The sequence below is a fragment of the Panthera onca genome, chromosome C1, assembly GCF_046562875.1.
Source record: "Panthera onca isolate mPanOnc1 chromosome C1, mPanOnc1 haplotype 2, whole genome shotgun sequence".
In the NCBI taxonomy this organism is placed as follows: Eukaryota; Metazoa; Chordata; class Mammalia; order Carnivora; family Felidae; genus Panthera; species Panthera onca.
The window spans coordinates 208,623,600-208,650,661 of record NC_138346.1 but is presented as its reverse complement, the minus strand read 5'-3'; positions in this window follow the sequence as shown (position 1 = coordinate 208,650,661).

Genomic DNA, 27,062 nt, shown 5'->3' with positions numbered 1-27,062 from the left:
GGAGAGAGAATCCCAAACAGACTCCTTGCGGTCAGCAGAGCCCGATGCGAGGCTCGAACTCAACAAGTGTGAGATCGCAACCTGAGCAGAAATCAAGAGTCAGACGCTTAACTGACTGAGCCACCCAGGTGCCCCGGAGGCAGGAAATTATTTTAAAAGCAGAGACGTAGAATCTGCTGGTGGGTCCGATGTGGGGTATGAGAGGAGATGATGCCAAGCTTCTGAGCAACGGGATGTGTGGATATAGAGCTTTCCGACCGTCTCGGCCACTTACTGGCCAGGGTACCTCGGGCAAGTGACTAAGTGACTTACCTAGCGTCTCTGTGCCTCAGTTTCCTCAACTGTAAACTTGGAGAGAACGATAGTCCCAACTTTCTCAGGTTATTATGAGACCTGACCTGGTACACAGTAAGTGCTTAATAAATGTCAGCTCTCCTTATGATCATTGTTGCTGTTAACTGGGGGTCAGCAAACCGCAGCCCAAGGGGCCCGCTTTTGTCAACGAAAGACCCCTGGAACATGGCCACCCCCGTTCGCGTCCGGGTCGTCCGTGCGGGGCCGAGTGGGTCTTTGCAATAGATCCCGCGTGACTGCAAAGCCGAAAATGTTTCCTGCCAGCTCTTTACGGAAAGGCTGCTGACCGCTGCTCTAGAAGGAATCAGCTGCCAGATAACGTTTCAGTAAAGATTTCTCTCTCTCTCTTTGAGGTGCCAGGACAGGAGTGCGGTGCTGCAGATGACCTGTGTCCCCTCCACATCACTGCCACTTGAGGCCGTTCTCCACCTCCAGGCCTGTGGCTCGCCTCTGGGGAGGTACTGGGGCCACGCAGCCCTCCTTCCCGAGCGTGTTTTTGCAAGACGTGCGTGGGCAGCAAGGTCCCATGAAACCACTGGCTGAGAGGAGGGAGGTTTAGCTGATGGGGTGCATGGCCCTGGGGGCAGATCCGAATCGGCCAGGAGCTAAGGGCACGGCCCCACTCCATCCTGCCTTCCTGCCTCCCCGGCTCTGTAGGGCCTCTCTGGGCAAAGCTGCCCATCAACGACTGACTCGGGGAGAAAGCCGACCAGGGTGTGGTGCAGCTGTGTCCCTCACTGGCTGGCTGTGCCACCTGGGACATGTCACCTAGCCTCTCCGAGCCTGGGCTCTCACACGTGAATGAGGATGTCTTCTATGTTCGGCCCAGAGTAGAAACTCATTTCTTCAGGCACCTTGGCTGCCTTATCTGACATCCTAACCCATCAGGACCTAATCGTGGGGCTTGGTTCATGACAGGTGCTCGGAAAATGTTTGTTGAGGGAAAAGAGGGGAGTGCAGGGCCTGTGCGGGGTGGGTGCCGGGTCCCCCAGGCTGTTTGTGATCACGATGACTTTGCTACGAGATGGTAGGATTCTCTGGAGCGCAGCGTCAGGGGCAGGTGTGAGTTCCGGGGCCAGGGTGGAGCCTTACCGGCTGTGGGAGGAAGGAGAGAGCCCTCTGGGGCTGCGAAAGCATTAGGATTCCCTCGGGAAGCAGGCGAGCAAGTGAGGGGCGTGGGCAGCTCTGACACACAGAGACAGGTGATAGATGAAAAGACAGACAGAGAGATAGATTGACAGATAAATAAATCCAAGACAGAAGGAAAGGCAGACAGGCAGGTTGCCAGGCAGGCAGATAAATAGGTGGGTAAGTGACGGCCGGTGTCCTCGGCACCCGGCCCCCCTCGTCCGTCCGCTGTCACACACTCCTGCTAAGACAGACAGCCCGGTGCGGGCTCAGAGCCTGGGGGCCACATCACCCCGTCTGCCTTCCCGGGCAGACATTGGGACAGAGGGAGGCAGGGTGGCAGGGGTGTGACCGGGGCGTGGCCAGAGAGAGCCTGGGCTGCAGGTGGGAGCCTTGGGTTTGTGTCGCGGCACTCGGCGCCTCGACCCTGTGACCTGGAACGGCGTCATCTTCTGCCGCGGAGCTCGAGGCCACCATGAGAGGCCGTGCGAGTGTCCCTGAGAGGTGCCCTGCAGCCAGAAGTGGGCTGACTCCTCACGGGCACCCACGTGACACCCTGCGGGGGGGAGCAAAGCCGTGCTGGGGTGAGGGCTGTGAGCGTGTGCTCGCCCGCACGCCGGTCTGCCAGCTCGTGTGGGGCAGGAGCACACTGCCTGCCTCGAGCGGGGTGCACGTGTGGGGATTCCATTCCTTGGCTTCACAGCTACGCCAGCCGTGCCCCTGGGCCAGGGGCTGCGTCCCTGCTCCTGAATCTCGCCATTACCCTGCAAAATCACTTTGACATCAGGAGGCCAAATTAGCTACCTAGTTTGCAGAACCCAGGGCACCACGGAAACGTCAGACTCCACGTTCAAAAACTGTTCATTTCAAGGGGCGCCCGGGTGGCTCAGCCGGTTGAGCGTCTGACTCCTGGTTTCGGCTCAGGTCATGATCTCACGGTTCTGTGAGCTCAAGCTCCACGCTGACAGTGCGGAGGCGGCTTGGGATTCTCTCTCTCTCAAAATAAATAAATAAGCCTAGAAAAGAAAGCACTGATGTCACGATGGCAAGGGCAGAGCAGTAAACTAGGCCCTGTGTGCCCACGAGGGTTGCTCGCCTGCAAAGCCAGCCCTGTCCGCGGCCCACGGTCTCCTGACTAGTGTGGTAGGTGGAGACAGTTGTTAGGGACAGTGGCCCCTGAGCTGTGCAGCCTCAGTTTGCACCTTGGTTCTACCACTTCCTAGTGCTGTGGTTTTGGACAGGTCACTTGGTCTCTCTGGGCCTAGTGTCCTTATCTGTAAAGTGGGAATAATGGTAGCACCTATGCCCATGCTTGTTGAGTCAGGTGAATGAATGAATACACCCAAAGTGCTGGGCACTGTGCTGGGCACAGGTATCAATAAATATCAGCTATCGTTATCCTCCTGCAGACCCAGTTACAGAACTAGTAGGTGACCAAGCCCAGAGGTGGGCCAGGGCGGTCACCCTCGGCCCCTCCCACAGCCCAGGATTGGGTCGCACAGTTGGCTCCCAGGCTCTGGGGCCTCGGGGACAGCAGTGGTTTGCTTTCTCCCTAGAGGAGCTCATGGCATGTCTCTTTAGGAGCAAATATGTCACCTGTTGCCACTGGCTGGGAGCCCCCACTGACTCCCCTCCTTGAGTCTGCTACTCTGTCTGGACTGAATTTAACCTTGAAGGGGTTAGCCCTCAAAAGCTGCTGGAGCCCCAGAGCACAGGCCCAGGTGACGTCCTGGCTGGTGATGTGGTTTATGAGGGTCGGGCTCTGGGAGGTGTTTGAAACAGACGCACCTGGCGACGTGCTCAGGATGCAAAGCTTCTGTCTTCTCGTGGGCTTGGAGAAACATTTCCCCTCAAGTTAGGGAGGTTTGAACTGTTTCAGTCCGGGGTGGCTCGAGAAGGCTCCGGGTCGCTGCTGACATTTCTTCGGTGTCATTGAAGCCCAGTCTGAGAGGCAGCTTTCCAGAACGTCTCTGCTCTTTTGTGTTCCTGCCGCAGGGCTGACCACAGCCTCCCTCCCTAGAACAGCCCTGCTCTGGCATCAGGGAGGGGAAGGGAGAGGAGAGTGAATATTGATCAAGCTTCTACAGAGTCTGTGCTAGAAACCCTCACCCCGGAAGCGCAGCTGAGCGTCGAGTCTGGAGCCAGATCGCTTAGGCTCTGCTCTGACCAGCTGTGTTCCCTTGAGCAAGTCACTTAACCTCTCTGTGTCAACTTGAAAGAGTGGTTGTGGGAAATAAAGCATATATGCAAAGTGTCCAGAGCGGAGCCTGGCATATTGTGAGAGCACATAAGTATTGGCTGCTGTGTGTTCTCTTCTGGGCTTTCCCCAAACCCGATAAGGCAGGTCCTAGGAGGACCCCCATTCTATAGACGAAGAGAGTGAGCCTCCAAGAAGGGCATGACCTACCCAAAGCCATACGGCTGAGGAAGGGGCGGGGGGTGGGATGCGCCTGGCCTGCTTCATTCCCAGCCTGTGCCTTCTGTGCAGCCCATATCTGCAGGTGGGCTCTGCCCGAGCAAGCACAGAGGGGAGGAGGAAGAGAAGGCTGTTCTGAACCCCACCCCCCGTAGGTCCCCAAAGTCCTTGTCTGAGGCAGTCTAGTGGCACTTCCCAAACTCATGCTGACAGTCCTGTCCCTTGATCTCATGCCGGGCCAGCTGGGAAAGGGACAGCCCTCTTCCTTGCCTCCCAGACTGTCAGATCCACTCCGGCTCAGATGAAGGGAACAGCTGGCACAGGGCTTCCCCGTCCATCACTTAGGGAAGCGTCTGCTCTGCCTCTCCGACAGGGTGCCCACCATCTCCAGGCTCAGGGGCCAGGGCAACTCGTACCTGACTATGGATGGCAGGACCCAGGGGAGGGTCATGGTCAGAGAGTGGCCAGCCCAGGGACCCTCAGACAAGCTTTCTGTCTTGACATCTGGGTTAGCTCTGATGACTCAGCCTGGCTGTCCCGGCTCTGGGATCCATGAACGAATCCCTTAGAATGGGATGGAAAAGAACAGAATAGATGTAAGGAAGGAGATTCAATGCTTCTGTATCAGGGTGAGGAACATAAAACAGGGCGCATTGAGCTGAACTCCAATCACGGTACCAGGGATCACAACCACTGACTCCCAGAGCCTTAGAGCTGCGAGTGCAAGTGAGGGATTTCTTGGTATCATTGCTTCATTTTCCAGATGGGGAAACTGAGGCTTGGGTTACTTCCTTGAGGCTGCTTGCCCAAGGCCATACAGTGAACCTTACCTGACTGAGCTGGACCAAGAGTTTTCCATCCCTAGCCAGCGTCAGGTGTCCGTGGAGCCAGCCTCCCCTGACCTCACCTCCATCCCGCCATGCTGGTAACACTGGCTGACATTTATTGAGCACTTACTATATGCCAGTCACTCTTCTAAATGTTTTACAAGCACAAACTTGTTTTATCTCACCTCTGAGGGAGCAGTTAATAACATTATCCTCATTTTACACACAGGGAATGAAGTCAGAGTAATTTGCCCGAAGTCATTCTGCCAGAAAATGGCTGTCAGGCTTCAAATCCAGGTCACCTGGCACCAGAGTCCAGTGTCTTGAAAATACAAGAAAAAAAATAAAGCTTTGAGGGAGCTAGAGCCCCTTGTCCTCGAGGAGTCTTATAGTCTATCAGTTTTGTGTGCCACTGAATCCCATTCATAAAAAGCCTCTTTATTGTGTCTTCATTGGAGGGCCCCAGGGCCAGCAGCGGACTAGATTTGAAGTGGTTCATGAAATTGGATATACGAAAATGGTTTTAGTCTGTGGGAAAATCTTACAGCTGAGGGGGGAACGATCAGAGCAAGGCGGCACGGAGAGGACTCTTGTCTGGTGCCTGGCCTGGGACAGGGGGCGAGACAAGTGAGTTCTAATTCCCCAGCTGGCCCCTCCTTGGTGTCTCACCTTGGTGTCTCCCGACCCTTCCCTGGGCCTCAGAAGCTCTATGTGCAAAGGGGAAAGTCAGTCTAAGAAATGCTCTCTCTAAAGACCTTTCCAGCTCTGACATGCGAGGATCTGATGAATGGCACCTGGCAATCCGTCTGTTTTCCCACAGGTCTCCATTAGAATGGCCCCCTAACACTTCCCTGCTTTCTCCGCAGGCATCTGCTCTCGAGTGAGGTTTTCCCACCACCCTGGAGCTGGACAATTCTTGTTGTTAGGAGAATCTCCCTCAGGTCTAACTGAAGAGCCCCTTTCCCTCCTTCTATGTTCCGTCTTCAAGGAGCCTTTGTGTCTTTTTCTTAATGCCAGACGAACTCAGAACATGATCCCAGGCACAAATTTGCCCTCGTGGGTCTGGGCATGTCCACGCCTGTCAGAGATGCCACTGATGGCTTCATGATGCTGTTTGCCAAGCAAATGATCCACGGAGGGTAGAGAGTGTGCTGCCTCCAACTCCCCAACCTGAGCCCACAGATGAGAAGGAGACTTCCTTCCGTCAAGTCAGGCAGAGCTTGTGCGGGACAGGATGGGAGGTTTAACGAATCCCGTATGCTACAGGGTGAACCCCTCAGCTCAATTCACCCCGTGACCTGGGCGAGACGGTCCACTCCCTCGGGAGGACAGAGGGCTGAAGACCACCTGATGTTCCTCCGTAGTCCAGCATTTAAATTCATGGTGACATACACACCCCCCCCCCCCGCCAAGCTGTTTGCACACTCACCCAATCCACGCACGATGCTTTTAGTCATTCTCGCGATAATTTGGCATTTACCAAGCCCCTGCTGAGTGTCATACCCTAGCATGCTGCCTGGCCTCCAAGGGTCTTATGGATTGGCCAAAAAAGGATACGGATCCTGGATTCCGATGGACTGGGTCCAAGCCTTGGCTCTTGCACTAACCAGCTATAAGATCTGGGGGGAGCTGCTTTGCTCTTCCGACCCTCGAGTCCTTACCTATAAAACAGGCATAATAATATCGACCTTCTATAGTGAGAACTCCATCTATTTGGTGCCTAGCATGGTGTTAAGTAAATGTCAGTCCCCTTTTTACCACTCTCTCCACCCCTGCCTTAACTCTCATGTGTCATGATTTTTGCAAGTCTGTCTGCCACGTACTGCACCAGACTAGAGTCTTAGCGTGCTCTCTTCTCCTACACCCCACCCCCCGCCCCAAAACAGGATATGAGTTTCCTTCTCAGACCTAGAGCTCCCTGAGAGAGGCTTGTTCCTACCCTCCAGCTGACAGCACCAGAATTTCCAAATTAGCTAAACCCGCAGTCATAAATGGGATGGGCGCTGACCGTGGTACTGACCCACTTTCAGCGCTGACCATGGTGCTGACTTGCTTGCAATGGTCTCACTGAAGAGAAAGGCAACTGTACTCCACAGATGTCTTCACACCCCTGTGTAGATCTTAGGGATCTTCCCATCACAAAAGTGTTTCCAGGTGTGAAAGGCTCCATAAGACTCAGCTTGTATGAAGAGTCAAACCCTAAATTCCCCTGATGATGGAGGGGGGTGGGTGATGAGGTGAGTGGGAAGTTTTAGAATGCGCAAAAAATACAACGGTAAGACAAGCTAGGTGTCTCCCTGTTATCTTCCAACCTACTCTGTACACTGCAGCCATATTCATCTTCTGGAAGCCTTGCTATTATCTGAGAAAGAATCATAGAACACTAAGAACTAGAAGAAGCTAACCAGGCTAGCCCTCCTCACTTGCTTACCAATCGAATGCTATGGAAGTGACAGTCTGGGACTTTCAATGCCAGGTCATAAAAAAGCTTTGCAACTTCTACCTAGATGTTTAGAGTGTTTACCCAGGGGAAGCCTGCTACCACGCAAAAACTCTCCCTACTCTGAGACCACCAAGCTGTGAAGAAGGTCAGTTTGGCACCTGGGGAGAGAGTTATCTGGCCACCCATGATTCACCATCCCAGGTGAGGTGCCAGACATGTGAATGAAGAGCATCAGGGACACACGGCAGCTGCATGACAGACCCAAGTGAGCCCTGCCCAGTGGAACCCAGTCAACCCACAGAACTTGGGGAGATAATAACAAATTTGTATTTTAATCCACTCTGTGGGGATTGTTTGTTACAGAATAACAGGTGGTGGAAACAGACCTTCTGCCGTATGCACCCACAGACCCATGAGGTCCTCCCATTACACATTCATAGACTGTTCTAGTGACTACTTGTATTGGCCGAGAGGCATGCTCTTCAACCAAGACTCCACATCCTTTGCATATGGTGGTGAAGTTGCTAAGAAGAAGTCACCCAGCCATACTGTATTTCCCAGCTCCCTTTGCAACTTGGTAGGTCAACTGACTGAGTTTTTTAATGTTTACGTATTTTTGAGAAAGAGAGAGAGAGTGCGAGAGAGCGGGGGAGGGGCAGAGAGAGAGGGAGACATGGAATCCAAAGCAGGGTCCAGTCTCTGAGCTGTTAGAACAGAGTTCGACATGGGGCTCGAACTCGTGTACCGCAAGATCATGACCTGAGCCGAAGATGGACACTCAACCAACTGAGCCACCCAGGCATCTCAACAGGTGACTGAGTTTTGGCCAACAGATTAGGGGTGAACATGATGAATACCATGTCATCATAGCAAAAGATGTGGAAGGGCTAAAAAAAAAAATGTCCTGGGTGGTCTTCCTTACTTCCTGCCTCCCTCTGTCTGTCAGTTCAGGGTGAATTTAAGAACCATAAATTGAACATGAAGATTCTCCCATCTGCCTGGGTCCCTCAGGAGAGGTCTCTCACCCACAGATTGATCGGTATGCAGAAAAGAAACACACTTTCAGTTTAAACCACTGGGATTTGAGGGGGTGTAGTGTTTCTACTACGTATTACCTAACACTATACACTTGTAAATTGTGTGTTCCCACTGGCCAGACTGTAAACACCATGAGGGCAGATCCAACATCTAACCTGATCACCCTTGTACCCCCAGCCCTAACCCGATGCCTGGCACATGGGGACACTTGATAAACACCCGGTGAGTGAATGAGTGTGTGGGTTATTCATTTATTTTTCTGCGGGGTTATCTGAATCACTCTTGACCCTCGGGCTAAACTTTGATGGCTTGGTTGTCATGCTCACGCAGGTGGTAGTCACAGACTGTACGTGTGTGTCCCCCACAAATGCATATGTTGAAACCCTACCCCGGAAGTGTGCCGGTATTAGGAGGTAACTAGGATTAGATGAGGCCATGAGTTGAGGGTGCAGCCACCATGAATAGGATTTAGTGCTCCTCTAAGAGCCACGAGAAAGCTTGCTTCCTTCTGCTGTCCGCCATGTGAGGGCACAATGAGAAGTCACCAGTCTGCAACCCAGGAGAGGGTTCTCACTGGAACCTAACCATGATGGCACCGTGGCAAAAATTCTTCTCCTCCCAGAGCTTCCCTGGAGAGGCAGGAGCCGGGGAGTCCAGCTTCCAATTCCTCCCTTTGCTTTGGCCTGATTTTAGTGACTGATTTTTTTTTTTAGGCTTTTTTTTTTTAAGGTAGAGGAGGGTTAGGCGGGTGGCAGCTTCATTCTCGTCAGAAGCTAAAAGACTCGTTGATTTTTCTGATATCCTTTGAATGTGCCCCTTCTCTACAGACAGCTCCTCGCAGCTGTTAGGACTTCAAATTCCTCGTGCATTGAGGGGGGCAGAGAAAAGATATGAAAGGCTTTTCAGCTGACACAAAAGAGGGGAAAAAAAGTGGAATAAAAACGACAATGTGGTTAATACATAAAACGGTGAAATTTCTGGCACTCACTGTATCATTAATCTGTCTAAAGTGGCTTTGATCTCTTCTGCTTTAATTAACTTGTAATTATAACATGATGATTTTTGCAGCGGGCAGAATCTGGGAGCTGGGCCCTGAAAGTGACTTCAGCCTCCGAGTGGCATCATGGAGCAGGGTTTGCAGTATCTCCCTTTCAGAGACGCACTTCTCACATCTGTGCCCGCACATGCACGGCCACACACACACACACACACACACACACACACACACCAGGTTTCCCCAACACAGGTTGCCATGAGATAGTAGCTGTGTGTTTATATCAGCTTCCCAGACCTTATGTCTGAGTTAGGGTTGTCTGGTCAGTGTCTCCTCAGGGTAGAGTTGGTGGGGAAGGAGAGCATATCATTTATGAACACATCTCATGACATGTGGGTATTATTAGTCCCATTTTCTGGAGGAGGACACTGAGGCTCAGAGAGTTTAATTCACCTGCCTAAGGTCAGCCATTAAGAAGGGGGGTAAATTGACTTGTCGACCTCAACTCTTCACCCCATCCTTGTCTCGGTGTGGGGAACTCTTGACTTTGGGTTTGGCCATGAGACTTGTTTTGCATGTTGGTGAAGGTGACCAAATATGCCCAGTCTCACCTTCAGGTCCCAGGAGAGCCCAAGAAGCAGACCTGAGGCATCCCAGAAGTGGTCAGCCCGGATCCACCAATACCCAGCAGACCTGCAAGTGTGTGAGTATGAATAATTCTCTAAGTCCTGGGTTTGGGGGCAACAAGAGTTAACCAATACATTGGTGGGATTGGGATTTTAAATTATTTTTGTTTTTATTTTATTTTTGAGGGGGAGAGACAGAGTGTGAGTGGGGAAAGGGCAGAGAGAGGGAGGGAGACACAGAATTCGAAGGGGGCTCCAGGCTCTGAGCTGTCAGCACAGAGCCTGACGCAAGGCTCGAACTCACAGAGAGTGAGATCATGACCTGAGCCGAAGTCGGCCACTTCACTGACTGAGCCACCCAGGCGCCCCGGTGGGATTGGGATTTTAAACCCAGGCCCAGAGGTCCATCTGTGTTTAAGGCCCACACACTTTCCTCAATGCCCTGTGGCTTCAGAGCTGAGGGCCATCTAGGCTGTCAACCAAGTGATTCTCAGACTGGTAAGGGTGGGGAAGGGGAAGGACACCAGAGGTCTGTCCTTGCCCCTACATCAGCCCTAACTCTTCCACTCCCATCTGTCTGCTATTGGTCTGCTCCGTAATACTGCCCCTTGCACTTCTAATTATGTCGTGCAAGGAGTAGCCTCCTTGTCCCAACCTGGCTGTAAAGATCTCAGGGACGGGACTCCAAGTTTCATCTCTGGCTCCCCAGCATCTGATTCAGGGCACAAAGCTGGTCCCCGGGCCAACCGTTGAATGATACATAGTGGCCTTCCCAGTTTCATTTAGTGCCGGACCGGGAACACATGTGTCTCGACGATCATATGTGAGTCAGGTGTGGATGTGTCCCAGTGAGGACAGGAGGTTGGGTGGGCAGACTGAAGTCACAGTGAGCGACTAGTCAGTGCCAGACCACGCCAAGTGTCCCGTGGGCATCACCACATTCAGTCTGCCTAACAACCCTGTGGGATAGTAATTCATTCATTCATGCACAGAAAGGAAGGGGGGTGCCCAGGGCCACACCCTTTGATGAATCCAGGATTCAGACCCAGACTTTTCTCACTCCGAGTACCTTTGCAGCTGTCACTTGCCTGGGATCCCTTTCCTTCGGGCCTTCCCTGTCTCTCTTCTTTGACCGTGCGCTCACCACCCACCCACTCAATCTCTGTCTTACTAGTTTCAACACCCGTTCATTCATTCATGCATGCACTCATCCAGGCTGGCTCTTGCTGAGCTCCTGGCATGCCCAGACCTGTGCTGGGCGTTGGGCACAGCACGTACCAGTTCAGCCAACATCAAGGCTGGAAGCCAACCTGAGATTCCCAGGTGTTTTTCCAGGTGTGGCCAGCACCAGCAGAGGTGGGCAGAAGGTGAGAGGGCAGGAGCACAGATAGCAATGTTGGGAACCCTGAAGTGTCAGGAGCAAATTGTGAGCAAATGTCAGTATTTTTGGACCAAAAAAAAAAAAAAAAAAGTGGTATGCAAATGAAATGCAAAATGATGCAAATCACGGACATTCAATTTCAGTCCAAAGCTACTTTTGGTAATAAGTCTGCAGCAGGGCTGACGATGGAGATGGTGCATCAGCAGGGCTAGCACTGCCCGCCTCCCAACCCTTAGCCCTGCCTAGGAGGCAGCTGTTCAAGTGGGGGCATCATCACCAGAATGGGTGGTGTGGGTTGTAGGAGGGAGAGATGGGAGCCCTGCTCGGGGTGCGGTGACGAGTTTTCTGGGCAGGGGTGAGTGAGAAGGAACATGCGGTTCTGAAGAACACATCACCCACTGAGCATGCGAGGCACTGGGCAGGCATAATGGCAGGGGCAGAGCCTGTGGTCATGGGACCCGGGTTCCAGGGTGCATGGGTGGTGGAGGCAGGGGAGAGAAGACTGGAATGTAACTAGGACCACAGTCTGAGGCGTCTGGTCTAGAGCTGGAGAGGAAAATCCAGATGCCTCCAGGGGCCAGTATTAATGAGAGAAACCGGCTGTTGTTTGCATTTTGAATACATGGAAATATCCATCACTTCCACAAGGAAACACTCTCTTTATTTCCCTTGAATCAAGAGGCCCTCAAGGTCTAGCTTTCGTTTGCCAACTTTTGACAGAAACGTGTGCAGAGGAATTTCTCTACACTAAGGAAGCTGAGAGTATAAGGTAGATGGTGACTGGTGCTCAGGATTAGGGTTGGGGAAACAGGAGTGGGGAGGATACTTGTCACAACTCGGGAACTACACGTGCCCCAGTCTCCTAGGGCAAGCTGTTTCCCAGGACCAGACGGTCGGTGCCATGCAGGGAGTCCGGACCCAGGATTTTCTGATTTTTCAAAGGAAGGATTTCTATGTAAGGGCTTCTGATATCTAAATGTTGGCTCAAACTCATTTTGCTTTTTTTTTTTTTTTAACACATGGCGTGAGCAAAAAGAAAAGGGAAAGGACAAAGAAAGTAAAAAGGAAGGAAAGAAGAAAAGTCTGGAGGCCACGAGCCACCAGTGGAGGCCTCCATGGTGGAGGAGGGATTAGGAAAGGAGAGAAGGCTAGAGGAAAGGAGGTTAGCTTCAACAGTAGCTTCAATTGTCCCAATTTAGGGTACGCGGGTGCACTGGCACACTAGTGAGAGTAACGAGGAGGGACTGTGTGGAAAAGGCATGTATCAGTTACCTCTATGATGTGTAACAAACAATGACAAAACCTCAGTGGCCATCTGTTGTGAAACATATACGTTTGAGATGAGGGCACACGCACCCGTCCGGCCAGCTGCACATCAGTCGGGTGGCTCTGATGGCCTCGGCTGGGTCCTCTCTGGCACTTTGTGCTCAAACAAGTCACGTGGCCAAGCCCGGATCCAAGGGGGAGAAAAATACATTCCACCTCGTGGTTGGCAGAGACGCACGGTCACACTGCGAAAGGCGTGGATACAAGGATGGATGAGGCAGGGCCGTTTTTGCCATTTATTTACAATAGGGTAGCTCTGAGTAAGTCACCCACTCTGTCTGGACCTGGTTTGTCATCTGTAAAAGGAGGAGGTTGCATGGAATGATTCTTCCAGCTCAGCGAACCTGAGGACCCGGCCTCATGTCAGGCTCCAGATCCCAGGTGGATTCTAGCTGGTAACAGTGGAGAGAAGGGTCTTCCCTCTGTCCCTCCTCTGCTATGCCCAGGAAGTGCCTGCCCGGGATTCCAGGCACCTTTCATCGGGGATCAATAGCTCTTTGCCTTCCCTAATGGGTTCCCTGAGGGTCATTGGTTGTGGAAGAGCCATGGGGAGAGATGCATTAACCCCCCTTTGTGCTCCCAAGGGGCGTTCATCCTTAATGGAGAGAGGGACATGGCTGATTCGGTCTCTCTGTTGTTTGAGTATTAATGAGGCTTTTATAGATGGCACCTTGCTGGGGAGGGTGACACAAAAGATAGACTTTCTCACAGGCCCGGTTTCCATGTGTTGAAACCTGAAAGAACCTTAAAGGAATTCATTCCATCCATCCATCCATCCATCCATCCATCCATCCATCCATCTGTCCACCTGTGCACCCATCTTAAGACCTTCTATGTGCCAGGACAGGGACAGCCAGCAGAGAGATGAATACAGCAGAGCCCCAGTCCCCACCCCCACCTTGTGGGGAGGCACACACATAAGCAGTCAACAGACCATTCTGGGTGTTGGGTGAAGCTAGGCATGGAGGAAGGAGCCAGGCCGAGGCAGATTTCACCCCGGGCCTAGGAGGAATCTGCATCCAGGCTGAACACTGAGGCAAAAGACGTGGCCGGCTCTCTGCAGCCCCAAAGAACTGCCTTCCAACATTTAAAGGATTAGAGCCAGGGTACAAAGATCAGAGCCCTGCCCTTCATGGCCTTACATCTAAGATACTGACCGACGAGAGTCTTCATGGGCGAACACCATGGTGATGGGATGCGTCCCTGTGGGACCCATGGGCCTGAGGTCCAGATCTACTGTCCTGTGGTCCGAGCCCCAGGGAATGGCCACTCCATCCTGCCCCTATCACACCTGATGGGTGGGTATGAACAAGGGTCCCGAGCTCTCTTGTTTTGTGGCCATCTGTGGGGAGGGTGGCTGAGCAGCTAGTGGGGGGAGCTCATCCCTGTCAACACTGCAGAGGGCTTTCCCTTGAGGGCAACTGGTCCAATTAGAAAGATCCAGGTAAGTGGCTATGTAGCTATAGTTAACTCCCCTCCCCCTCCCCCCAGGGTGAGCGGAGGCCAGGAACGACCAGACAAGGGAGAAACACTCTTCCTCAGCAGGACAGAGCCCAGATAGGCATTTAACCTTCGCTTGCAGCCACAGAAGGATTCATAAGTGCTCAAAATTGGGCATAAGATTTCAGGGAGACCCCTAACGTCCCAGGATAAGAGCTCCAACTTTAGGATTTTTAGATTAGCTACCTAATTAGATCTCCTGCTCAGACCAAGAAAACTTTCTGGTATCATTAGAGAAAGCTGGAACCCAGCCCCGGCCAAGATGAGAAGGGAAGGGGTTTTGAGACATCGCCTCCGTGACAAACGCGGCTCCCGGCCCCTGAGAGACGCAACCACCCAGGAAGATGAAGGAACTGGGCCATTTCTCTCTGTAGTCGGAACCAGGAGGTGCCTGGCAAAATGGAAATTTCACATCCAACGAGAGTCTCTTCGCCATGGAAAATCTCAGTATCGATTCATCACTTACTGCCTCTCTAGTTCCAAAGATGGATTGTTTGGATATGTAAAATAAGTGTAACAAATAAAGGAAATACATTTAAAATGTACAAGAATTGGCCAATTTTGCAATATTTCACCTCAATTTTATATGCTGTCAAATATACTTGAAATACATGTGCGCTAAGCATGACAAATATATAGAAACTAAAGCTCTATTATTTTGCTGTAATGGGCCAGGGGAATAGCTTTGAAATAATATTCTTCTGTCTGCAATAAAGGCTTTTCTCTGAAGCTGTCTTAATGCTGTGAACAAAACCTAGCGCTCTCTCAAGGGCTTCTTCCTTTGAATTAGCGCCCCTTTCCGTGGCCTTCTACCACGATGAGTTTGGCAACCAGCTGGTGGGTGGGTGGGTACCTAGCCCATGATGCAGCGGGGCGCGGGGAGCGTGACCGCTGGCTCAGGCTGATAAGCGTGGAGAGGATGGGCGAACCTGAGAATGCGCGCCAGGTGCCGCGGCGTCTGTGTGGCAGGCACACCATGGCCAGTGCCCCCCCCGACCCCCCGCCCCATGTGGCTTGTCTGTCGGGATCTCTCCTCGGGCAGCCGTCCTCCGGAAAACTGGAGGCACCCTCGGCTTGAGAGGTTGGTGCTAGTGGTTGCATGACAAGGCAGAAGTAGGCTGGGGAGGAGTCGAAAGGCGCCAGGGATCAGTCTCTGTAACGAAACGGGTTCAGAGCTGCACTCCGCCGTTCACTGGCTGTGAGCTTTTGGAACGTCACATAACCTCTCTGAGACTCGCTCTCTTGGCTATAAAAAAGGGAGTGATATTTTCAGTCTTAGAGGATTGTTGTCCCCCCACCGCACATAGACGGTGCTCCCTAAAGTTGTACAGTGTGCTACCTGTGCTCCTGTACATGGCCACTCCGCATGATGTAAACACCCTGGTGCATAGTAGGTAGGCAGTAGGTAATAACTATCATTATCTCTGCGATTCTTAGTCCTAAGTACAACTACTTCTAGAATGTTGGATTTGGAAGGGGCCCAGAGGGGGGGCTGTTTTACACAGAGATTTAAAAAAGAGGACACTGGAATCAGACGGACCTAGATTCACATCCTTGCCCTGGCACTTCCTAGCTCAGTTATCCTGGGAAAGTTGTTTTTACCTCTGCTTCCGTTTCCTCTTCCATAAAATGGGCATAATAACGGCGTCGGTTGCTCCAAGAATTAAGTCTGACAGTTCGAGTCTGAGCCTTCATGCTGGCCAGTGCCTGACAAACGACAGATGTTCACAGTGTTAGCTTTCACAGGCAACTGGATAGACAGAACGGGAGGATGGCCACCATGAGGCTGAGAGCCGTTAGAAGCAATGCACCAGATGTCCCCACAGCGATATGGATCAATCGCAAAGCCCAGCGCTGGGATGGAAATGCCATTTAAGTACATTGAAAATGCACACATCTAAAACAACAATATGCATTTCACAAAAGAGACTTACAAACAGAAGGATGCACATAAAACACACCAGAAGGGTTGCCTGTGGGAGGAAAGAGAGGGAGTGGGGATTGAGGATAAGAGGGAATATGTCACTAGATAAGAATGGGATGACAAAGGGGCACCTACGTGGCTCAGTTGGTTAAGCGTCCGACTTCGGCTCAGGTCATGATCTTGCGGTTTGTGAGTTTGAGCCCCGTGTCGGGCTCTGTGCTGACAGCTCAGAGCCTGGAGCCTGCTTCGGATTCTGTGTCTCCCTCTCTCTCTGCCCCACCCCCACTCATGCTCTGTCTCTCTCAAAAATAAATAAACATTAAAAAAAAAAAGAATGGGATGACAAAGCCACAAGCCCTTATGAAGTCTCTGGACAGCGCTCTTTCCCGCGGGAGTGAAGGATCGCTTCTGGCTGAGCCCCATCCAACGTCAGGGCTGGGAGGTAGCTCGGAATCTGTCCAGTTCCAGGGGAACAGAGTGGGCAGCCTGGCCTGTGAAGCACGTGACCACAGAGAAGGGTGTCATGGTCAATGGAAGGTGTCTGGAAAGTTCTACTGTAAGTGAGCACCACCATGCACAAAGGGCATCGCACCTGCTGATTCCCTCGTCTCCTGAGTTTGGAGGAAATCAGGAAAGCGGCCGTCCCACAGCTGGGCGAGCGCAGCTGAAGGAGGGAAGGGTGGGGGACGAAAGGCCTGGGAGGAGAGGCGTCTGAGCCGAGCTGGAAGTGGTCACAGCCCTGCTCTGCGGGGAGGGCTCAGAAAACCTGGAACAACGTCAGGCTTGCCATCGAAGGTCGGCTGAGGGGCTTGAGCCCATTACGTTACAGACCAGGGGTCTTGTCTTACACTGACAACGAGAAGCTAGGTTGTCCCCAGATGGGAGTGCGGCATTTTGAGGGCTAACCATCAATGGGACAAGGGAAGCAGAACTGAAAATTCAGGACTGCGGGGGGAGGGGGGTGTCGGACATAGAGACGTTAATGGATTCCGGTTGAAAAGAAACAAATGAATGTACGTTATATGCGACACCTGTTACCTAACTTGGCAGACTTTTTCAACTTTTCGATGAGTCGCTCTGGGGATATGTCGCTCAGAACCATTGCTATCATTTGGTCAACTTTCTCTCCACCTGTTTCTCTTTCTTCTACCCCTGCTCTTCCTTCTCTCCTCACCGCTGTCCCCCATCTTGCTCCTCTTTGCCCTCCTCCCCTCCTCAGCCCAGAGACACCACTCTGTGGGCCAGCCCCGACCTCAGTCCCCGCAGATGCTCCCCAAGTAGGAAAAAATTCAAGTTGCTCAAAGCATTCACCTGCCTCGGCTGTCCACCCAGCATCATGCCTTTCTAGGGGACAAGGGGCCCTTGGAACCACCAATGAGACAGGCGGGATTCTTGCACCCCAAGAGGAAAAGGTCACGTCCTGGAGGTGTGGGTACACACATGTATTCTTGCATTCCTATGGAGTCATGAATGCACAGAGAAACACACACCCGCATGGACACCCAAACACACAAATGCTTGCCTTAGCACCATGAGCACAAAAACTCAGATCCATACGTAATATGTCCCAAAACATAGGTGCGCACCCAGAGATGCAGGCATGCGCGGGCCCGCAGGTAGAGAGGCAGCCGTGTACGCATCCGCGCATAAGATGCAAATGGAAAGAAATAGACACTCGTGGGCGGCCAGGCACACACACAGGGGAAGCGGGAAGTGGGAGAGGAAAGCCCACCTCCCGACGCCCCACCTCACACTCAGGTATGCAAACTAAGAGGCACACACTCCGAGAGCACCACACAGGTGCTCAGCCAGCAGCCCTCTCCTCTCCCCAGCCCTGCCCCTCCCTGCTGGCGTGGGGGGGGGGGCACGTCAGCAGTGAGCTGGGGCTGCAAGAGGCCACAGCAGAGACATGCGTGGGACCCCGCGGAGGCTGCAATGGACCATGTGAACTCTATCGCTGCCCCCCGGGGTCGGGTCGGCTGTCAGAGTGACTGCCACAGTCATTCTAGCTCCTTCCCCATGCCGTGGTGGTGCAAGAACCCCACTGGGACGGGACGTCCGTGGGAGAGGTGTGGATGGGGGAAACACCACTACCCACACACTATCCGCACACACCAGCCCGGCTTCCCACGGGGAGCAGGTCAGAGACTGAGAGACCTGGGCTTCAGAGAAACCCTCGCAGGCTTCCTGGGCGCTGGACAGAGCACTTCCTTCAAGCGGGAGCATCTGGGCGCTTTCCCGTCTCTGTGAGGCTTTGGGGTGGGCCTGAAAAGCCCGGGAGCTCGCGCAGAGCAGGGAGCACCAGCCAGGCGCTCCGCACACAGGATCTCGTCGGGTCTCAGCGCTTCTCTCCCTGCTGGACCACTGTCTCAGCTTCCTGCTCCCCTGCTCGCCTCTTTGCAAGAAGACATTCTCCGCCCATCAGTCAGAGCGATTCTGTTAACCTGTCATCCCGGTCACGCCTCTTCTCTGCACAGAACCTCCCAACGGCTTTCGTTCCAAGCACCTCGAGGCCAAACCGCACACGGCATCTAGGTGCCCTTGACCGTCTGGCCCTGCATTGCCCCCCCCATCCTGCCTGCCCCCTGCCTTCCCCACCTCACTCCCTCCGCTCCAGCCACACCGGCCCCCTTGTTGTTGTTCAAACACGCCGGGCCTGCTCCCGCCTCAGAACCACGCTGATCCCTCCTCCCCTGGCGATGCTTCGGTTGTCAATTAGTGGCGTGACTGCCTTAAACGTCACCTCCGTGGAGCCTTCGTTGGACATCTGACCTAGGACTGCATCCTACCAAGGTTTCTGCTGCCTGCTTCGCTTTGCTCCGTAACACTTAACCGCTGTCTAGAAAACTATACGCTGTACTTATTTTTCTGGTCTATTCTCTGCCTCTCCACTATCACCTGAGCTCGTGAGAGCAGGGTCTGACTTGTTCTTCTTAATGCCTAGGGCAGGTGCTCGGCACGTAGTGTGTGCTCAACATATATTTCCTGAATGAGTGCACCATCCTGTGAGGGTAGGTGTTTTCACCCCCATTTTACAGATGAGGAAACAGAGGATACCGATGCTGCGGCAATCTGTCCAGACGCACAAGGCTGGCAAGGGGAAGCCTGAGTTGGAACCCAGATTGATTTGGCTCACAAGCCAGGGCCTGGACTTACTCTTCCTGGCTGCCACCTGTAACCGTGCCACAGGTAACCGCGTGCCAGGGAAACTCCACACCTGTGGTTGTCAAACGGCATATCAAGGTCAATGCCGATCCCTAGACTCGGCAAATGGTGCCTTGCAGAACGCACCTTGCAAAACGCAGCTCTGTACTATTTCCCAAGACACCAAAGATCACTTGGCTAAACCTCTCATGATGTTCCAGAAGTTATTATTTTCTTCACCTCTTTTCAAAACCTATCTGTCTATGTGATGGTAGTGACAGGCCCCTCAACCCGCCCTTTGTAGGACCTGGCTATCTAGAGCCGGGGGTGAAGCGGAAATAACCTTGACTGAACTCCTGTTATACTTGAACACCGTGTTAGGAACATTGTCTGTGCTGGCGAGGCAGACACATGCTGTAGCTATATGCACGGGCTCTGTACTCAGTCGGCTGGCTTGGAGGTCTAGTTCTATCCCTTTTGCTATCTGTTTAATCTTGGATGACTTAGTTACCTTCTCTGAGCTTCCATTCCCCTATCTGTGGAATGCCGGCTTTGTTGCAGATGATTGGCTCCCATATTTATTCCTTTCCTTTCCTTCCAGTAAAAGAACTGGTGGATTTGAGCTGGGCACATGGGCAGCAGTAAAGACTACATTTCCCATACTCCTGTGTGGCTAAGTGTGGCCATGTGATTATGGCCTGACCAATAAGACTTAAGAGGAAGTTATGGGAACAACTTCCAGGTCATGCACCTAAGAGAACAGGAAATAGCCTGCACTTCCCTTCTGGTCCCTGCTTGTTGGCCTTAACTGCTAGTGACTTTGGCTCCGGAGTGGGGCGCTCTGTGGCAAACTGAAGTGCTGGACCTTTAGCTTGTGGTCAGGGAGCAGGTGGTGAAGATGCCCGTGTCCCGGGATAGGAAGATGGCGGCCCCTCTTATCACATGGCAAAAATTCAATCTTGCCTGCCATTTTTCAAAAGCAGATCACCGGCCAATAGTGTTCATGACTCTAGCGGGTCTGTTCAAGCCTTCAGAGTGTAGCACGCATGGGCTTACATTTTCACGTTCAGCAGAGTCCTGTAAGAGGGATGATCTCAGGCTAGTTATAAAATGATCTGGAAGAGGAAGTCTTAGCAGGTAGGAGAAGAGAAGACCGAAGCCCTGACCTTGTCTGGAGTGACTCAAGCCATCAAAGATGGAACATTGTAGCAGAGTCAGATCAGAGTGTGGCCGTGCTGTCCCAGCCTGCTGCCCCAGCCGGCCCTCGGGAGGCCTCCTGCCGGTAGGGAAGGGGTATGGGCAAGACAAAGATGCTCGGACGTTAGGACAAGTTTCCAAACAGAAAAACTACACCTAGAAGAGTTCTTGCTCGTGGCTGCTTGTATGTGGAACTGACGAAGCAGACGGAAGGAAAGCCTACGCTATCCATTATAGAGCTACGTTTCTCTGGGACAAGTTGATCGCCCTAAGCAAGAGCCTGCTTTGGGCACAGGGCTTCCCATGTACCCAGGCACCTCTGGCCAAGCCCAGCTGTTCTTTTTCCATGTGGAAAAGTGGAAAACGAGAGAGGGACAGTGCCCAGCCAAAGACCACACAGCTGCACGGTGGACGGATCCAGGAGCAATCACTCACATCAGGGAACTCACCACAGGGTTTCTACTTGTTATCGGCTCCTTTGCGCATCACTTCCACGACCAAGGGTAGTGAAAAGAAATGAAGTTGGTGAAAAGAGGGCAGAAAATTGAGGGATCGTGAATCAAGCTGGTGGCACCGGCCCCTCTCCTGACTCCCACCTACTCTGCCTCCTTCCAGGGGGATGGGCAATGTTCTGGCAAGGCAGGGAAAAGGGAACCCGGGTGTGAGCATCACACTGCCTGGGTCTGAATCCTGATCGTGCCATTTCCTACCTGTGGGAGCTAGAGCAGGTAATTGACTTCAGAGGACCCCCGTGTCCTCATCTGTAGCACCAATACCCACCTTGTGAAGTTGCTGTAAGGTTTAGACGAGGAAAGGTGCTTACCGTGGTAGCTGGCACAGAGCAAGTGCTTGTGTTGAGGTGATTAATGTGAATTGCTAATATCTCCGTGGCTTTGTGCAATTGTTGGTTTCTTACTCATATTACAGCCTGATGGCACCTGGAGAGGTAGTCCTCCACCTTCCAGGTACGCTGTCCAAGGTCCCCAAAGAGGGGAAGACAGATTGAGGATGTTCCCAAGGGCCGGGAAGTAACAGACATCTCCTCTGCCCAATCCTATTGGCCAGAAGTTGTCCATGGCACAACCACATTGCGGGGGGAGGGGAGGGGGGACGTGCTGGGCAATGTGGTTCACCATGTGCCCAGGGGAGGACACAGCCTCTCGCCATACCTGGCCTGCAATACTGGTTTGGTCCCTTGTATGTTGTGTGATTCTCTACGTGTTTTCAACCTTTCTGAGCCTCGGTTTCCTCATGGTAAATGGAATTAATGACACCAGTTTTATTGTTACGAAGTTCACAGAAAGGAAAGGGAAGTTCAAAGTGCTTGGTCTGTGGAGGCTGTTTGGGGAATGTTCTTTTCCTTCCTTTCTTTGCTGTCCAGGATTCCTCTTTCCCCCACCACCAACTTCCTTCCCGTCCCACCCCTTCTGTCGTCCTCGCTCCTTCCTTCCCCTGCAGCGAGCAGGCGAAAGCTGGCAGGGCCCCTGGTCCACAGTCACTGAACCTACTCATTTTCAACCAAAGGGACAAAGTTCTGAAAGAAAGCCCTGGTGAGCGGAGGCGGTGGCACGGAGTGGGTGACTGGAACCGTGTCCCCTGCTCCCCAGCATAAATCTCTGGGAAAACCATTAGCAGGCCCTGCAGCCCAGAGACAAATTACGAGGCAGAGGATCAATGTTATTTTTTCCACAAGCTGAATTCATAACGGTTTATGGCAAAATCAATGCAAATCTTCATGAATAAAGTGAAGGCAGGTGCACATTGGAGAATAATGAGGGGGTTTGAGGTGCGGGAACCTCAGCCAATCGGCTTTGGGAGTGGGGTCCCAGGAGAAGTCACCTGCCTGCTGCCCCAGAGTTTGGTCCTGTGTGGTGCCGGGGGTCCCCTCCCAGACTGGGTGCAGTCTATCTGCACACCCCTGGGGGGAGGGGGCCCGACCGCGGGCGGGGAGTTAAGAAGAGATGATACTTTCGTAAGAATTTACCCTGGGCTTCATGCTCTGTATTCTTACCAGAGCCTCACCACCAGGCCACAGATCAATGCCAGGGCAACCCCCACTTCACAGCTCTGGAAACAGGCTCAAAGGGGTGAAGCAACTTGGCCCCTCATGGCTAATAACTAGCAAAGTCTGGATTCCAGCCCAGACCCTCCCTATTCCAGAGGCCCTGCATTACTTTTTCAAACAAGCATGGCCCCTCTGCCCTGTGCTTTCCTGCCTCTTACCTCTGCACAAGCAGTGTCCTTGGTCTGAAGTGCCTGGCTTCTCTTTCCTGTACCCAAGAGAGAAACGCTCCTCACTGGCCCTCACCACCTGGCTGCAATTCTGCTGGGAATGCTGGTGGTGTCCGTATGTCTTCAGTTGGCATCATCATGGCCTCTCAGGGGGATTTGTGTATATGTCCAGTGTGGACCCTGGGATATTATCTAGAGAGTGTTTGCCCTCCCAGCTCCCTTTGGAGAGTTGAACTGTATCCTGTCTTACCATCATTCTTTCAATCCTTGTGTCTGCATGCTGGCACTGACATTCATCCTTCCATTCATCCAGCCATTCGCTCAGCCATCCATTTGTCCATCCATGCATCCATCCATCCATCCACCCACCCATCCACCCATCTGCTTGTCCATCCATCCATCCATCCATCCATCCATCCATCCAATCCATTCATCCACCCATCTGCTTCTCTGTCCATCCATCCATCCATCCATCCACCCATCTGCTTCTCTGTCCATCCATCCATCCATCCATCCATCCATCCATCCATCTATCCACCCATCCATGTATCCATCCACTTGTCCATCCATCCATCCATCCACCCACCCATCCATCCATCCACCTGTCCATCCATCCATCCATCCATCCATCCATCCATCTATCCACCCATCCATGTATCCATCCACTTGTCCATCCATCCATCCATCCATCCATCCATCCATCCATCCAATCCATTCATCCACCCATCTGCTTCTCTGTCCATCCATCCATCCATCCATCCACCCATCCATCCACCCATCCATTTATCCTCCAGCCTTCCATCTGTTCTTCTTTCCATCTTCTAGTGTTTTATGTGTATATACTTTCAGTTTTGCAAGATGAAAAAAGTTCCGCAGATGGATGGAGATAGTGGTGGCACAACAATGTAAATGTACTAAATGCCACTGAACTGTACTCTTAAAAATGATTACAATGGTAAATTTCATGTTATTTATACTTTGCCACAATTGAAAATAAAGTAATTAATTTAGAAAACGATCAGATTTCCTGGGTGGGCTGCAGTATCCCTTATGCAGAACACCACTTCCCGCCCACCTGTTCCAATCCAAACTCTTGGTCAAACTCTGCCTTACATCTTGCCTCCCCCCACGCATTGCCAGCAGGTGACTCCAGCCCTCCCCAGCTCGCCTGCCTCCAGATTCGCCAGGTGCTCACACTTTTCACAGAATCATCATAACAATGATGCCACATGCTGCCATTTGTCTCATTTAAAGATGAGGAACCTGAGGCCCAGGGAAGTTAAGTAACTTGCCTGAGCTTCCTCAGTTGTGGGCTAAGGGGGCAGGACACAGACCCCGCAGGGATGACACCCTGTCCTTAAAGCTACTCGGTGCTGCTTCCCACAAGCCGTGTTTGCTTAGGCATTGAGCTCACATAAGTCTTATCTCCCCAAGATCTCATGAGCTCCTAAATATGGGGAATGGAAATTCATGCTCATGTTACCCATTCCTGACCCAGTGTGGACGCGAAGTCAGGTCTCTAACTCAGGACCAGGGCTTGAGTGATGGGTGGTTGCCTCCAGGGCAAAATTGGAAGGAGTGCCCCAAATCTCAGGAATCAAGGTAAGTTCTATTTTGTTTTAATTTTTTAATGTTTATATTTGAGAGAGAGAGAGAGTGCGAGAAGCAGTGGGGCACAGAGAGAGGGAGACCCAGAATCCGAAGCAGGCTCCAGACTTCGAGCTGTCAGCACAGAGCCTGCCGTGGGGCTCGAACCCACGAACTGTGAGATCATGACCTGAGCCGAAGTCGGACGCTCAACCGACGGAGCCACCCAGGCGCCCCCAAGGTAAATTCTAGTTTAACGCCATCTTCAAATATCAAATTTAGTGCCAAAGAAATCTATGATGAACATATTATCAAAATTTAAATAAAGGCAAGATCCAACCCTGCGCAATCCTGCCTCATCGGCCTCACCCGTTTACCTTAATCCCAGTCCTCTTCTAAGTACCTGGAGAGCTTAAGATGTGCTGTGCTCTGGTGTGTTTTGGGGGTATCACTGACACCACTTGTTTAAATATGTAGCCATGCCCTTCTGTCCGACCCATTTGACAGGAACTGCGTGCTGTGAGGCAGTCGAGCAAGGACCCTGGAGTCAATCTTGGCTTGGCAGCCTGTTTTCCGGGCCTCCATAGCTGTGTGACCTTGGGCAAATCGCTTAACCTTTCTGTGCCTCAATTTCCTCCCTGTAAACGACGTGTCTAATGGTGCTACCTCTGCAACGCAGCCCTGAAAATTAAATGAGATAAAGCGTGAGAAGAGCTCAGCACAGCAAGTGACCCTTAGCTAACTACAAAGGGCAAGCTCTAGTAAAAACGATTCAACTGATTCCTCCATCCAGGAAAAGAAAAGAAAATGTAACATGGGAATCCGTGTTCGCAGGCATCAAAAGCCATCAGCCTTTGGTTTTCCTTTTCTCGTTTCCCCCATTGACATTTCTTGACTGCACCCGGCACGGGGGGATTGGCAGTTGTGGAAGTCTGAGCGGAGACCCGGAGACCCGGAGACAGGCAGGAGGGGGAGACCGGAAAGTGATTCCCAGCTTCTCAGAGTGAGGCAGCTGACAGCTCCTGTTTCCTACTCCCTAGGCCTCGCATGTTTCTTCGTTAATTTCAGTAGGAGGCGTCCCATGCTCTGTCCACATCACTACCACATTGCTATACCTGGAGGAGAAAATGCCGGGGGAAATGAGCTGTTTTATCCCTCCATGCTGCCAAGGGTGTTTAGAGGGCCAGATGTCCGGCAGGCGGTGGGCATCACATCTGGAAGGCAGGTGGAAGGTTTTCAACCAGATGTGTCAAGTGTTGTGCTGACCGGGGGACACGTGAGGCCCCTGGCCATGGGGAATAGCATTGAGAGGGCCAAGGAAACTGCCCCCCCCCCCCCCCGCCCTGGGTCCCTGCAAACCAAAGGTAGCTCCCGTCTCCATCTCCTAGCCAAGAACTTGAGTGAGACTCTTGGCCCCTCACCGGCCCCTGAATGCCAGCCTCCTGAAGCCGAGGGCTCTGGCCGGGGTTTTCAGTCTGTGAAGCCACTGGCGAGGTATCTCCCGGAGGAGGCAAGGGGACAGAACCCCGACCCGTGGTGGCAGAAGGAAAGGGGAAGAGCGTGCTGGATCGTCTCCAGGTTGGGGGCGGGGGGAGGCGTTGGCCACCTGGCCGTCAGCCCTCAAAAGACTCTTGGGAGGCAGAGAAGTGGCAGTGACCTTCCTCACGTACAGGTGGGGAAACTGAGGCTTGAAGAGGTTGAGGGAATTGTGTTCAGCCACCCAGAAATATTGGGCGATGCCAGGCTGACTGCCTGGCCAGGATGACACAACTCTGCCTTCCAGAGACCTTCACCCGTCTCTCTCTTGTGGGGAGGAGGAGGAAGCAGAGGAAATGTCCATCGCCCAACTGTATGGGTGGGAGAGGACAAGGAATAGCCTCATTTCTCTGCAACAGCCTGAAAATCATCCTCATGTGCAGTGATTCTGAGCATCCCAGGGCGGCAGGGCCAGAAGGGACACTATTGTTTCAGTTTAGTGCCTGCCCGTGTTCCAACCGGGAACACCAAGGCCGGAGACTGGCAGCAGCCTGCCAGGGACAGGTCGTTGTTTCCCAGAACAGCTAAGACTCTTACCCCAGTCTCTCAACCACGGTGACCAATACCTTGGGTTTCACTGGAAGAGGCCAGACCCCCCATAGCTCACTCCTCGGCCATCGCCATTGGCAATTTCCACCTCCCCGAGCTCCAGTTTCCCCACATGGATGAATGAAAGGACAAGTCCCCGCCCCATCTGACTCAAAGAGCAGTTAGGAATTCGGATAACAGTCAGGTATAAACATAAGGGTAAAGAGAGCTGAGGCATTCTGAGTTCCTACTGTGTGCACCAGGCCCTGGGCTGGTCCTTGACATACGAGGTCCCAATGACTGCCAGCATAACATTTCCTCTTCCTGGAATGGCTCCTGACTCCCCCTCTCCTTGCCCCTTCCCCCAATTTCTTCCTCTGGCTGATACTCCATCAGTACTGCAGTCTCAGCTAGAGGTCACCTCCTCCAGGAAGCTCGCTCTGATGACCAGAGTCCCATCTTTGTGTTCCCAGGGCAACCTGTTCATCCTGGCGTAGCATTGGCCACACACAGAATGTGTCACCCGTTTTTAGAGACCGCATCCGCGGACAGCTCTGAGAGCTTAGACAATGTCTGTGTCTTTTTTGTTTGCGGTGGCCCCTCAGCGCCCCTCAAGGTATCTGATGCATAGTATGTATGTGATCTGTTTGATTTTACTGAGGAATCTGGGATTGTAGATCCGGGAAAACTGCAAACTTACAAAGGTCTTTTTTTTTTTTTTTTCTTCAAAGAGGCGGGCGGAGGTGCTATGAGGTGTTGCAGTCCCACAGCCTACCTACAGAGGGCGACGGTGAACCCAAGGGACTGCGGGAGAGGCTGTTGGCATTTCAGACTGAAGGCTGCGCGGAGGTGTGATGGTCTGCGGGGACCAAGCGGGTCCA